Below are 13,620 nucleotides of genomic sequence, written 5' to 3' on the forward strand. Positions count from 1 at the left end.
GGGAAAAAAAAAAAAAAAAAAAAAAAAAAAAAAAAGAGCTACCAAAACAGTTCAAAATTTGAATGACAGATTCAGTAAGGGTGTGGAAACCCCAAAAAGAAGTCGATAGAATTACCCTAAATAAATAACTGTATAGAATTCACACATTCCAGAAAAGACCACTGAGAAGACAGTGCCTGATATTGATGACAAAATAGTGAATTACGATAAAGAGCTCAAAGAAACCAAATGAGAAATAAGAGAACAAGGCAAAACAATCTAGCAGCTACTAGATGACAACAAGAAGACCAACCTAAGGCTAATCAGAGTTAGAGAAAATCTAGAAGATAGCATAAATGGATTCACTAACACACAGAAATCATGGAGGAAATTCCCCCAAATATAAGAAAAGAGTTTAAAATACAAGTAAACTATGTTCATAGGACACCAAATAATTACAATGAAAAAAAGGAAGCTCACTTAGGCATATCTTTATTAAATTAGTAGATATCTAGCCAAAAAAAAAACAATTTTAAAAGCAGCCAGAGAAAAACAAAAAAATCACATATAATGGTGAACCAATTGTAATCATAATACTTTTCTCAACACAAACGCTAAAATCTTGAAGAGCTTGGAGTGAAGTATTTCAAGCCCTAAGAATATTAACTTCCAACCCAGATTCACTTACCCAATAAAGCTATCCATCAAAATGATGGAGAAAAAAAGGTATTAACATGAGAAAGAGCAGCCCAAAAGATATATGAGTGCTAAAGCAGCTCTAGGAAAAATACTTAAAAATCAATTGAATTGGGCACAGCTAAAAATACAGAAGAAACTGGTGAGATCAATGGGTCAACAACAACAACATCAGGAAAAGGAAAACGAAGGATACACCAACAGATAAAGAAAGCAACGACAGTAAATAATCAGCTCATCTCAGTAATATCTCTTAATGTTAATGGCCTCAACTCTCTACTTAAAAGACACAGACTGGCAGACTGGATCAAAAAACAGAATCCAATAATCTGTTGCATCCAAGAAACGCATAGAATCCAAAAAAGATATTCATGGAATAAAAAATTAAAGCATGGAACACAGCATTTCATACACCAAGAACCCAAAAGCAATCAGGGGTAGCAAATCTAATATCAGACTTGGTAAACTTCAAGCTAAAACTAATTTGACGGACAAAGAAGGTCACTACATACTAGTTAAGGGAATGATCCAATAAGAAAAGATAACAATGATAAACATATATACACCACATACTAGAGCCCCTATCTTCATAAAACAACAAATGCTGACATTTTAAAGGTCAAATAACCACTGACACAATCGTAGTTGGGGATTTTAACACCCCACTTTCACAACGAGATAGATTAAATTAAAAAAATCAATAAAGAAATATCATAGTGGAACCACACTCTTACGGACTTGTGGATATATTCAGAGTATCCCACCCCTCTACAGCAGAGTATACATTCTATTCAACAGCACATGGTACAGTTTCCAAAACAGATGGCATATTAGTCCCCAAAGGTTGCATATCTATATATAAAGGAATAGAAATTATCCCATGCATACTATCAGACCACTGTGCAATGAAAATAGAAATCAATGACAGAAGAAATTTCAGAAAAGGTAAAAGCTCCTGGAAAATTAACAGTATACTCATGAATAACCAACAGGTTGAAGAAAAAATTCAACGTAATTGAAAAAATTCTGGAAGTTAATGATTATGACGATACAACTCATCAAAATCTCTGGGACACTATGAAAGCAGTTCTAATAGGAAAATGCATTGCAATCAATGTTCACATTAGGAAAACAGAGCAAGCTCAAATAGACAGCCTTATGAGAAATCTTAAAATACTTGAGAAACAACAACAAACCAGCCCAAAACTTAAATTAAGGAAGAAAATTATGAATATGAGAAAAGAAATCAATGAAATTGAGACTAAAAAATATTTTTTAAAAGTTAGCAAATCAAAGAGCTAGTTATTCAAAAGAATAAATAAAATAGATAAGCCTGCAGCCAGATTTACCAAGAGAAAGTGAGAAAAGACTCACATCAATGCAATTAGAAATTTTTAAAATGTGAAATCACAGCACACACTGTGGAAATGCAGAAGATAGTGACTACTTTCAAAAATAACATTCCAACAAATCAGCAAATTTTGAAGAAATCAATAGATTCCCAGACACATGAAAATAACCAAAACTAATCCAATAAAACAAAAATATGCTTAATAATTCAATAACAACCAGTGAAATTGACACAGTAATAAAAGAATCAACCAACTGAAAAAGCCCAGGACCTGATGGATTCACTGCTAAATTCTACAAAACATTTAAGGATGTTATATCACCAATACTACTCATGTTCTTCAAAGGACTTGAAAGGGAGAGAGTGGTCCCAAACCCATTTATGGAAGCCAATATCACACTGATCCCAAAACCAGACAAAGACTCAACTGAAAAAGAAAACTACAGGATAGGCCAGTCTTCTTGATGAATATAGATATAAAATCCTCAAGAAGGTATTAGCAAGCCGAATGAAGCACATTATCAAAAAGATGATATAGCATGATCATAGGTTTCATACCAGAGATACAAGGATGGTTCAACATGCATGTCAGCAAGTAAAATGCATCACACAAATAGAAGCAAAATCAAAAACCATATGATCATATCAATAGATGCAGAAAAGTCAACAAAATCCAGCACCCTTCATGATAAAAACCCTGGAAAAAACAAGTATAGAAGGATCATAAGTGAATATGGCAATGGCTCTATATGACAGATGAATATCCAGCATCATACTAAATGGGGATAAATTAAAATTCCCCCTAAAAGTCAGCAACAAGACAAGGATGCCCTCTACCACCTCTTCTATTGAATATAGTACTTGAAATATTAGCAAGAGCAATTAGGGAAGAGAAACAAACAAAAAAGATACATATAGAAAAAAAGAACTCAAATTATCAATATTTGCAAATGACGTACTCTACATAGAAGACCCAAAGAATTCCACCAAAAAAAACTTTTAGAGTTAACAACCAACTTCAACGGAAAGTAGCAGGATACAAGCTCAACATACAAAAAATCAATAGCACTTGTGTACACCAACAAGGAACAGGATGAGAAGGAAATCATAAAAACAGTACCATTTACAGTAGCTTCAAGAAAAATAAAATACCTAGGAATTAACCTAAACAAGGAAGTGAAAGGCCTTTACAAAGAAAACTACAGTACTTTGAAGAAGGAAATTGAAGAGAACATCAGACAATGGAAGATGTCCCCTGCTCCTGGTTAGGCAGAACCAATAGTGCCAAAATGGTCATGTTTCCAAAACTGTTGTACAGATTCAATGAAATCCCAATCAAAATACCAACAGCATACTTTACAGACTTTACAAATATAATGTGCAATGCAATAAGCCACACACACAAGCTTAACACCAATAGTATTTCTTATTTAAGTGAGGCAAAGTACAGACAAAGAAAATAATAAAGAATAGATAGAAGGGGACAAGGGGTTAGATCTCTTGCTATAAGGAAGTTGTCCAAGGAGAAAAACACAGGGATGAGAAAGAGGGGAAGAGGAAATAAGCAGAATAAAAATCAGCCCCCCCAAATATAAAGACCTGATTCAAAAATGGGCATCCGAAATGAACAGACATTTCTCAGACAAAGAGGTAAAAGCAGCAAGTAAATATATGAAAAAATGCTCCACATCACTGGTCATTCGAGAGATGCAGATGAAAACAACACTTGAGATTCCACCTCACCCCACAAAGAATGGCTATTATCAAGAAATGACTAAAAGCAGCAAGAAAATATATGAAAAAATGTTCCACATCACTGGTCATTCGAGAGATGCAGATGAAAACAACACTGAGATTCCACCTCACCCCACAAAGAATGGCTATTATCAAGAAATGACACAATAACAAATGTTGGCGGGGTTGTGTGGAAAGAGGAACCCTTCCCCATTGTTGGTGGGAGTGCAGACTGGTGCAACCACTATAGAAATCAATATGGAGATACCTCAAAGAACTAGGATTAGAGGTCCCATTTAACCCAGCCATCCCTCTGCAGGGCATCTTTCCAAAAGAATTAAAAGAATCATATCACAGTGATATATGCACACCTATGTTTATAGCAGCACAGTGTGTAATAGCTAAAACTTGGAAACAGCCCATTTGCCCATCAGTTGGAGACTGGATGAAGAAGATGTGGTTTTTCTATAAAATGGAATATTACTCAGCCATAAAGAGCGAGAGAATAGATTCATTCATAGGAAAATGGATACATATTGAAGATATACTCCTAAGTGAAATAAATAAGTCACACATGTGTAAAAACCGAATAGTTTCTCTTGTGTGAAAAACTATAATGGTACATAAGATCCTAATGATTTAATTGACAATGTGAAAAGGAAGAAAAGGGCTAAAGGTGTAGGGGAAGTGGGAAGGGTAGGGGAAAGGTAATAAGGGAATAAGAAAAAAATACGAGAAGAGGAAAAAATGGAAACAAAGTCTTTATAAATAGGGAATGGGGAAGGGGGTGAAGGGAGGGTAGGGACAAGGGGAAAAAATGAGAACCAAGCCCTCTCATGTAAAGGTACAAGATCCCAATGATGAATGTAACTGTACTGTATCCCTAAAATGTACCAATAAACTCAATGGAGAAAAAAAATAAGCCATATAGAGGAACCTAACACCCTCAAGGAATATAAACCTTATATGTCATAATATGAGCTAAGGTTAGTAACAAGAATGAAAACGGGATAGGGAAATTGGAGGAGGAGGATAGAGGAAGGAGATTTTAAAAAGAAGAAGAAACAAGCCGGGCGTGGTGGTGCAGGCCTGTAATCCTAGCACGCGGGAGGCTGAGGCAGGAGGATCACTGTGAGTTCGAGACCAGCCTGGGCTACATAGTGAGTTCAGGGTGAGCCTGAACTATAAAGTGAGACCCTGTCTCAAAACACAAAACAAAAACAAACAAACAAAAAACAAATTAAAAATCCAAAATAGTAAGAGAATGGAATATTGTTTTCTATCCTTTGAGTTTTAGTCTATGAATTTTTTGTGGATTAAATATCTTTTAGGCAGCCTACCATCAAGTTTTGTTTATTAGTCCAGTATGACAATCTGTCTTTTGATCGGGGCATTGAGACTATTTATATTGAAAGTTATTACTGAAAGTTATTGACTTATTCCTGTCAGTGAATTATTTTTCTCTTGCTGCTTCCTTTATTTTTCCCTTTTGCTTAATTGCTAATACTCCTTCCTATAGTCATCCTATTAGACTTTTTGGTATTGTTGGCTTAATTATGGCTGGGCTATTCTTGAGAGTTATTTTTTAATGCTGATTTGGTAGTCACATATTTTTAAAAATGTTCTTTGTCATGGAAGTGTCACTTTTCTTCAAGGATTTTGAAGATAGTTTTGTAGGATATATTAGTGTGGGTTGAAAGTTGTTTTCTTTTAGTGCATGAAACACTTCACTCTAAGATTTGCTGGATTTGAGGGTTTGTGTTGAGAAGTCCATTGTAATTCTGAAGGGTTTACATTTATAAGTGATTTATTGCTTTTCTCTGACAGCTTTTAAGTTTCTGTCTGCGTTGGACATCTGGGATTCTGATTATAGTGTGTTGTGAAGAAATCCTTTTTTGATCATGACTATTTGGGATTGTATACGCCTTGCTTAACTGTATGTTTAATTATTTCTCTACACTTGGAAAGTTTTCTACTATGATTTCTGTAAGCAGATTTTTGTGCTATTTATGTTATCTTCTAATTTTTATGCAGTTCCTATATATCTGAAATTAGTCTTCTTTGCATCATCTTAGAGCTGTTGGATCTGTTTCCCAGGCTCTCTTGTTTTTTGTTTTGTTTTGTTTTGTTGGTACCAGGGATCGAACTCAGGTCTTTGTGCTTGCAAGGCAGGTGTAGAACAACTGAGCTAAATCCCAGGCCCGATCTCTTGTTTTTTAAGGTATCTCTGTGTATATAGTCACCGGCATCAGCCCTGTCATCTAGTTCTGACAGTCTGTCCTGATATTGGTCACTTTGAGGGTCCCTACTTTCTTTTTTTGTTTGTTTTTTGAGACAGGGTCTCACTATGTAGTTGAGACTGACCTGGAACTCACTATGTAGCCCAGGCTGGCCTCTAACTCACAGCAATCCTCCTGCCTCAGCCTCACGAGTGCTGGGATTACAGGCTGCACCACCACGCCTGGCCTTGAGGGTCCCTACTTTCAAAAGAATTTTTAAATCTCTTAGATTTCTGTCGAGTAACTTTTCATGGGCTCTAATTCTTTGCTAAACTGCTCATTCGTGATTTTCCAAGAACCTCATTGATCCTTATTTTTTCCTCTTTTATTACTTCATATAATTTGGTCATTTGGTTTTTTTTTTAATTTAGTCTCCATTGATTCACTTTGGGTCAGCTTTGAAGGAGTTGGGAGTTTGGGAGGTATTTTGTTGCCTTGTTTTCTCGTGTTTCTACTTTGTGTGTGTGATGATGGACAAGGATAAAGTAGAGTGAAAAGACTTTGTTGCTAGTATGAGAATCTCTTTAGTTAACGTCTGCATTTCAGTGAGGTCATCTTGGCTTTGTTTGCATTTTGGTATTTATCTACCTCTTTGAACTACTCAGTTTTATAAGATCAGACCTGGTGGCTGTATTGAAAGGAGAAAATCTCTACTAGTCATGTCATTGCTAAACAATTCCAACCATTCACCAATGGTGTACATTAAAACTTGTTTTAACAATTTCTCCCTTTTATCAATGTCCCGTGCAAATTGTACTATACTGCTCCTAACAGGTGAGCTGGGATGTGGACGAAGAGGGGGGAAAAGGGCAAGAGAAGAAGGAAGGGGGTGAGTCAGTAAGAAGCAGACAAGGGAAATATCCGTAGATTAGAAAACAGCCAGGAGAGCAAACTCTTTGGAATTATGAGAGTGAAGGGCCAGAGTTGAGGGTGCTTGAGAAAAATATGGAAGTAGGAGAAGAGATACAGCAGAAGGGAAGTATAATTGGAGCTCGAGAAAAACTAAGAATTTTAGAATGAATACGTTGGCACTTAGCTTATGTTTGATTACTCTATGCACAGTTTTGGTGAGAGTTACCCCGACTTGACCATGAAAGACACTATTTAATGCACTTGTTCATTTTTATTCTCTTTCGCACATATGCCACATGAAAGGAGTGAAGGGAGAGAGGGAAGATAAAGGGATAAAAAAGAGAAGAAGAGGGAGGAAAAAAGAAGAAACAAGGAAAAGAAAAAAAATCCCACAGTTGCCTTTGTATTTTCCCTCCACGAGCCTCCCACTTAGCACACTGTCAGACACCCTCCGGCCAGGCTGCCACTTTCTGTCTCTCCACCTGTTGGTCCTTCCTTGTTCGCTCTCCCCAAAATGCTACTTTCTAACCTAGGAACTTGGCAGAGCCTCAGGACGTTCTGCATTCAACAGTCCCCAGCAGGGGGCGGTAGTGGCTCCCATGCAGGTGTGCAGCAGTGAGCAGTGGACAGTGAGCAGGTGTTTGGGGGAGAAATGGACAAGTGCTCATTTCTGGGTCAGTCTGGTCTCTTCTCCTCAGGGTCTCACTTCGCAGGGCTGCTTACCCATGGAGCCCCCAGGCTGCAATTTTCCAGGGCTTGGATTCAGATCCAAGGATGATGTGCTTGATTTCAACTTCCCCAACGGCCCCCTGGGGTTTCCGCATATACCATTCACCAGCCTTCAGTAGCTTGCCGATATCTTACTCTTGTGTTCCCTCTTCCCAGTAGGGAGAGAGGGGTTGAGAGCCCATTCTGGTGGCCTGGCTGCCACGAAAGTGCCTGATCCCCCTCACTGTGCCCAGTCCTCTTCCAAGAGGTTGTGTACCATGGACCTGGGGTATAAGGGATGCCATGGAATAGGAGCAGTCTGACTTCCCTTTCTAAAACCCTCCTGATCCTGGATTTTGATCCTGTGAGATTCTCCTTCTGTTTGCCTTCCCCTCTCTGGCTTTCTCCACTGCCCCCACCTCAGTGTACCTGCTTTCCTCTGGTGTACATAGCAGAGCTTCCCTTCATCCCTGCCGCCACCTAGGCAGTCATGATGGATCTCCCTGCAATGTTTTGGAGGAGGCAGTCAGGAGAATCAAGATAGAGAAACATAACAATAGGAATAGAACCTTCAAAAGTTCCAATGGCACGGCGCAAGCCTGTAATCTCAGCACTGAGGGAGGCTGAGCCGAGAGGCTATCAGCCTGGGCAATTTAACAATTTAGCCAGGCCCATCTTAAAAGAAAAATAATTTAAAAGGGCTGGTGATTTACCTCAGTACGAAGCCACTGAGTTCATCCCCCAGTACCACAGAGAAATACAAAAATGTCCAGTGATGTGAAAGCAAAGGTGGGGAGGGAAACTTTCTAGATTCAAGGAGAGTAAAGAGACTAACTAAAATGAGTGAGCTGGGTCACTGATCAGATCAGGAACGATGGAACAAGACAGAAAAGGCCTCAGAGCCCCACTCTGGGAACTCCGGTTGTGTATTAGGTAGCTATATTGTATCATTGTCACCTTTCCCCGGGTGATCACAGCACTGGTTCTGTGGGAGAATCTTTATGTTTTTAGGAGATGCACAACGAAGTAGTTTGTGTGAACCACATGGGCTTGGGAGGCCCAGAAACGTGTGCCTGTGTACACATTCTGCACCAAACAAAAGAAGTTAACACAAGTTCTATAGTCAAAGACACACAGGGTATAAGAAGGTTGGGTTGCCCATCTGCTCGGAAGCCATTGTCACTCAAATCCAACAGCCACCTGTCTCAGAACCCCGGGCCGGGAGGAAGCACTGTTCTCACTGCACTGTGATGGGTGGTGATGAAGCAAACAGCAGTCTGTCTTTATTCAAAATGTTGTTATTTTTGATCATTTGGTTATTTTTATAATACTGATGTTTTGCTATCATGAATTTTTACCTTGGCTTTGACCTTTTAAAACATTACACTAAAATATTCATTTTCATGACTGAATTTTTCAATGTCTACTTAAATTTTTCCTCATTCACCTCATCTAATCTTAGCCCTTGTGGAGGATCATGTTGCACTGCAAATAGCTCATTTTAACGATAATATTCATGTATTAATTGGGTATGGATTTACACATGTAAACATTAAATAGATGCGAGTGCATATGTTTATACACATGTATACATGGGCACACATATACACAAATACATCAAAAGAGATGCAAATGTACCAAATACTAATAATTGGTGAAATGAGGTGATGGACACAAAGACATTCATTGTATTAATGTTTGCAACTTTCCTATTAGCTGGAAGTTTTCCAAGACATAACAATGATGGAGGGAAAAAATGTTAAAGGAAGTTAAAACCTGGTATACATTGTTTACAAGTTAAATTCATTAATATAGGAGACTGCTCTTCTAAGTGTGATCTGAGGGAAGGAGAGAGTCTATTCAGTACGCAAATGAGATGCATGTACGCAAGGGCAGACCCTGGCAGTGATTGGTGTTGAGAGGAAATGTGAAGTCCTCCAGTGTGGAAAGCATCCCCCCTTGACAAGCTGTGGTTAATTCAGCAATTCATTCTTCACCGCAATAGCTTCAGTCGATGTCTCTGAAGCATCAGCTAGTCTCTTTATATTCCGTGCATCTGTCTTCTCAGCAATGAGCACTGTTACCAAAAAATTTAAAAAAGAATCAGCTGCAAACCTCATATCTACTTGGCATGGCAATGTCTACTTGGCCATGTCTACTTGACATGGCAATGTCAGAAATATTAGGGAAGAGAATTACTGTAAGAAAAACAATTCTTCAGTAAATGTAAAGAAAAAATTAGAGATTTTTGAATGACAAACCCAAGCATTTAAATGATTTAAAGGATTTTGAAAAACATATTGGGGCAGAAAATCTTCAAGTGACATAGACAAGCTATTTTTTTTAAATAATGGGTCATGGCACATGATAGATACAATGAGACAAATAAATACACACAGACAACATATATGGATATATTAGATGCACGAGGTGTGATCGGAGGTATGGTTAATGTTTAAATTTCCTAAGAAAACTTTCAAACATTTTTAAAGATTTATAAAAAATAAAGTTTATGTCAGGGTTATTTATAATAGGAAGAAATTAAAAATAAACATCCAACAATATAGAAAGAGTTAAGAAGTATGATATGACTCTTTAAGAGGGCAGCATCAGAGTTTGGAACTTAGAAAATTATTGCAGCAAGATTTGCTGTTATCATTTGCTGACCTGATATTTATGTGTCACTTGTTCCCTATTGCCCCACTAATACAAATGTGTTCAACAGCAGTAACCTTCTCTGTCTTCCACATCATTTTATGTCATCCAGCATGAAGTAGATGCTGGATAAAAATATGCTGAATGAATTGATAAATTCAAATGTGAATCTTATGAGCACTTCAAATTATGTGAAATTGTTAAAAATTATACTATTTCGGAAGTAAAACATATCACATAATGTGGAAAAGGAAAAAACCTATATTAGTAGTTAAGAAACTACAGGCAAAATAATCTCAGAAAAAGCTTATGGTCTAAACATGGCTTAGTAGAATGTAGGTCTTGAAGGAAATTTAAAGATAACCATGTGTCCAATACAGTACCTTTTTTAAAAAAATCAGAAGGTATCAACATCTCTCAAGATTCAGGGACCTGGTTCTGGTCTCTCGGGAGCCAATCCAGGATCTGGGTATACACACACACACACACACACACACACACACACACACACACACACATGTGAGAACACCTCCTAGCGCTGAGGGGTCTATTCAAATGGCTTCTGGGGTCCATGGTCTGCAGTTCCAGAGAGCAACTGAACCGCAGGACCTCCAGTCCCTTGGAATCACAGGCAATTTCAATATCCTAGTGTTCCCAGGGCTTAACACAGAGCTCAGACATGCAGCAAGATTCCAGTTCCAAAAAATACATACTTATGAAGACACTTCAAAGAGAGAAGCTACCAATTCCTCAATGTTGTATGATAGGAAGAGACTCACTCTTTCCTCTTTGACCTTTCTGAGGCCAACAATGACTCAAAGAGCTCCCCATTCTATTTCAAAGCCATTAGTTTCTCTTTACCATTTCCCCATTTTTATTTTTTTTGCATGGCTGAATGTCACCTTTGATAAAATTCTTATTCATCCCCTTGATAATATTTTTATGTGTGAAACTGTTTTATTCTTATTCATTTGTAAGCAAACCTTTTATATTTTGAAATGTGGGCATCAGTATAAGAACTCTGCCTTTTAACATTTGGAGCACATTGAGTTCTACTTCATTTCTTGGATTTGGGAATATCCTGTATCTTCCCTAGAATTTGGGAAATCGCCTTTCTGAAGATTTTTGAAAAATCTTCAGGGGCCAGGGATTTAGCCCAGTGGTTCTGCCGCCTGCCTCACAAGCATAAGGATTCAAGTTCGATCTCTAGTTCGAGAAAGAAAGAAAGGAAGGAAGGAAGGAAGGAAGGAAGGAAGGAAGGAAGGAAGGAAGGAAGGAAGGAAGGAAGGAAGGAAGGAAGGGAAAGTTCTTCAGGAGTTCGTTTTTTTAATTAAATCAATCTGTTATAGAAAAAGTGGAGCAGCTGGTAAAATGTTTTTCCCACACTGTAGGTTGTCTCTTAATTCTGTTGATGGTTTCTTTTGCAGCACAGAAGCTTTTTAATAAGATGAGATCCCAGTTGTTGATTCTTTCTGCTAGTTGCTGTGCTACTGAGGATTTGTTCATAAAACCTTTTCCTATGCCAATGTCTTCCAGAGTTCTGCCTAACTTATCTTCCAGCAAGTTTAGTGTTTCTGTTTTAATATTTAGATCTTTAATCCACTTGGATTTTAATTTAGAGCATGGTGAAAGATAAGACTCCAGTTTTAATCTTTGGCATGTTGAGATCGAGTTTTTCCAACAGCATTTATTAAAGAGGCTATCTTTACTCCACTGAGGATGGTAAGCTCCTTTGTCAAAGATGGCATAGCAGAGTACATCTGGATTTTTGTTTTGTGTCTTCTAATCTGTATGTTTATAGTGGCACAGTTTGTAATAGCTAAAACTCGGAAACAGCCCATTTGCCCATCAGTTGGAAACTGGATAAAGAAGATGTGGTTTTTCTATAAAATTGAATATTATTCAGCCATAAAGAATGAGAAATTAGATTCATTCATAGGAAAATGGATACATATCGAGGATATAATATTAAGTGAAATAAATAAGTAACACATGTGTAAATACCGAATAGTTTCTCTGGTGTGAATAAACTGTAATAGTACATAAGATCCTAATGATATAATGGACAATGTGAAATAGGAAGAAAGGGGCTAAAGGTGTGGGGGAAGTGGGAAGGGTAGGGGAAAGGTAATACGGGAAAAGGAAAAAATATGAGAAAATGAAAAAATGGAAATGAAGTGTTTGTAAAGGGGGAAAGGAGGAGGGGTTGAAGGGAGGGCAGGAGCAAGGGGAAAAATGAGAACCAAGACCTGTCATGTGAAGGTACAAGATCCCAATTATGAATGTAACTGTACTGTATACCTAAAATGTACCAATAAACTCATGAGGAAAAAAAAAAAAAGAAAGAAAAAGTGGTGCCACGCCTGGAAACAACTAAAGTTACATATTTGCATATTACACCCTGTAATGCAGTACATATACTATAGCATCTAGAACCTGATAAATAATCTTTTTCCTTAATAACTCCTAAAAAGGTATAAGGTATCATATATGTTTCAGGCTCAATGAAAGTCTAGATAATTTTAATATTCTCTTAGCAAAAACTCAAGTAAAAGCTGAATATCCACATTTCTGTCCACCAAGCAATTGCTTCCCAGTCTCCATCAGGAAAGGAAAGAAACCCAAAGGTAGGGAGTAAGGGTCTCCTTTGTCCTAGTTACATAGTCAAAGTATTATATCCTTTAATCTGTCATAAATGTCACATACAGTTTCCCAACAATTGGGCTTCTTTTTTCTTTTTATATGGGACATTTTTGTAACATACTTTTTCATGTATTCTAATTTATCAATGTTTTCCTTCTTTAATGTTTCTGCCTTTGATATTATGTTTAGAAAATGCCTCTACTTTCAAATATGTTCATGTACATCTTCTTCTAGTATTTTTTCTTTAAATTTGTAAGCATTTTCCAAACAAAGATTAAGATTTGCTTTTGGAGCATGAAGAAAGATTAAATTTTAAACTTTTTTTTCTTGCTGCTGGGAAATCAATACGAGGGGTACTCTACCACTGAGCTACATGCCTAGACCTTCTTATTTTTTTATTTTCAAACAGAGTCTCACTAAGTCGCCCAGGCTGGTCTTGAACTTACCATCCTCCTGCTTCAGCCTCCCAAGTAGCTGAGATTACAGGTATAAGCCGCTATGTCTGGTTAAATTTAATTTTCCCTCCATATAGTTAACTCATTAACATTAGTAGATATATTAAAAAGTTGCAAAACTCAGATAACTGTGCAGACCAGTGGTAATAGAATATGATGCTAACCAGATGATATGTAATTTAAAATTTTATAGTGGTCACATTAAAAAGATAAAAAGAAGTGAAGTCAATTTTGATAATATATTTTACTCAACCCATTATACTCAAAA

The 13,620-nt window shown here is 37.3% G+C and overlaps 1 protein-coding gene across 1 annotated transcript in view; it reads right to left on the reverse strand.

Moving 5' to 3' along the window:
* LOC104876945 (ankyrin repeat and SOCS box protein 9) overlaps positions 1-8,107 on the reverse strand; it is a 62,162-nt gene extending 54,055 nt beyond the window's left edge. Inside the window, exon 1 of the mRNA XM_010645190.1 lies at positions 8,029-8,107. The gene's annotated coding sequence lies outside the window, so the exon portion shown is untranslated. The remainder of the gene's footprint in view (positions 1-8,028) is intronic.
* Positions 8,108-13,620: the final 5,513 nt, after the last annotated feature.

The sequence above is a fragment of the Fukomys damarensis genome, unplaced genomic scaffold, assembly GCF_012274545.1.
Source record: "Fukomys damarensis isolate Sample0158 unplaced genomic scaffold, DMR_v1.0_HiC HiC_scaffold_39, whole genome shotgun sequence".
Classification (NCBI taxonomy): Eukaryota; Metazoa; Chordata; class Mammalia; order Rodentia; family Bathyergidae; genus Fukomys; species Fukomys damarensis.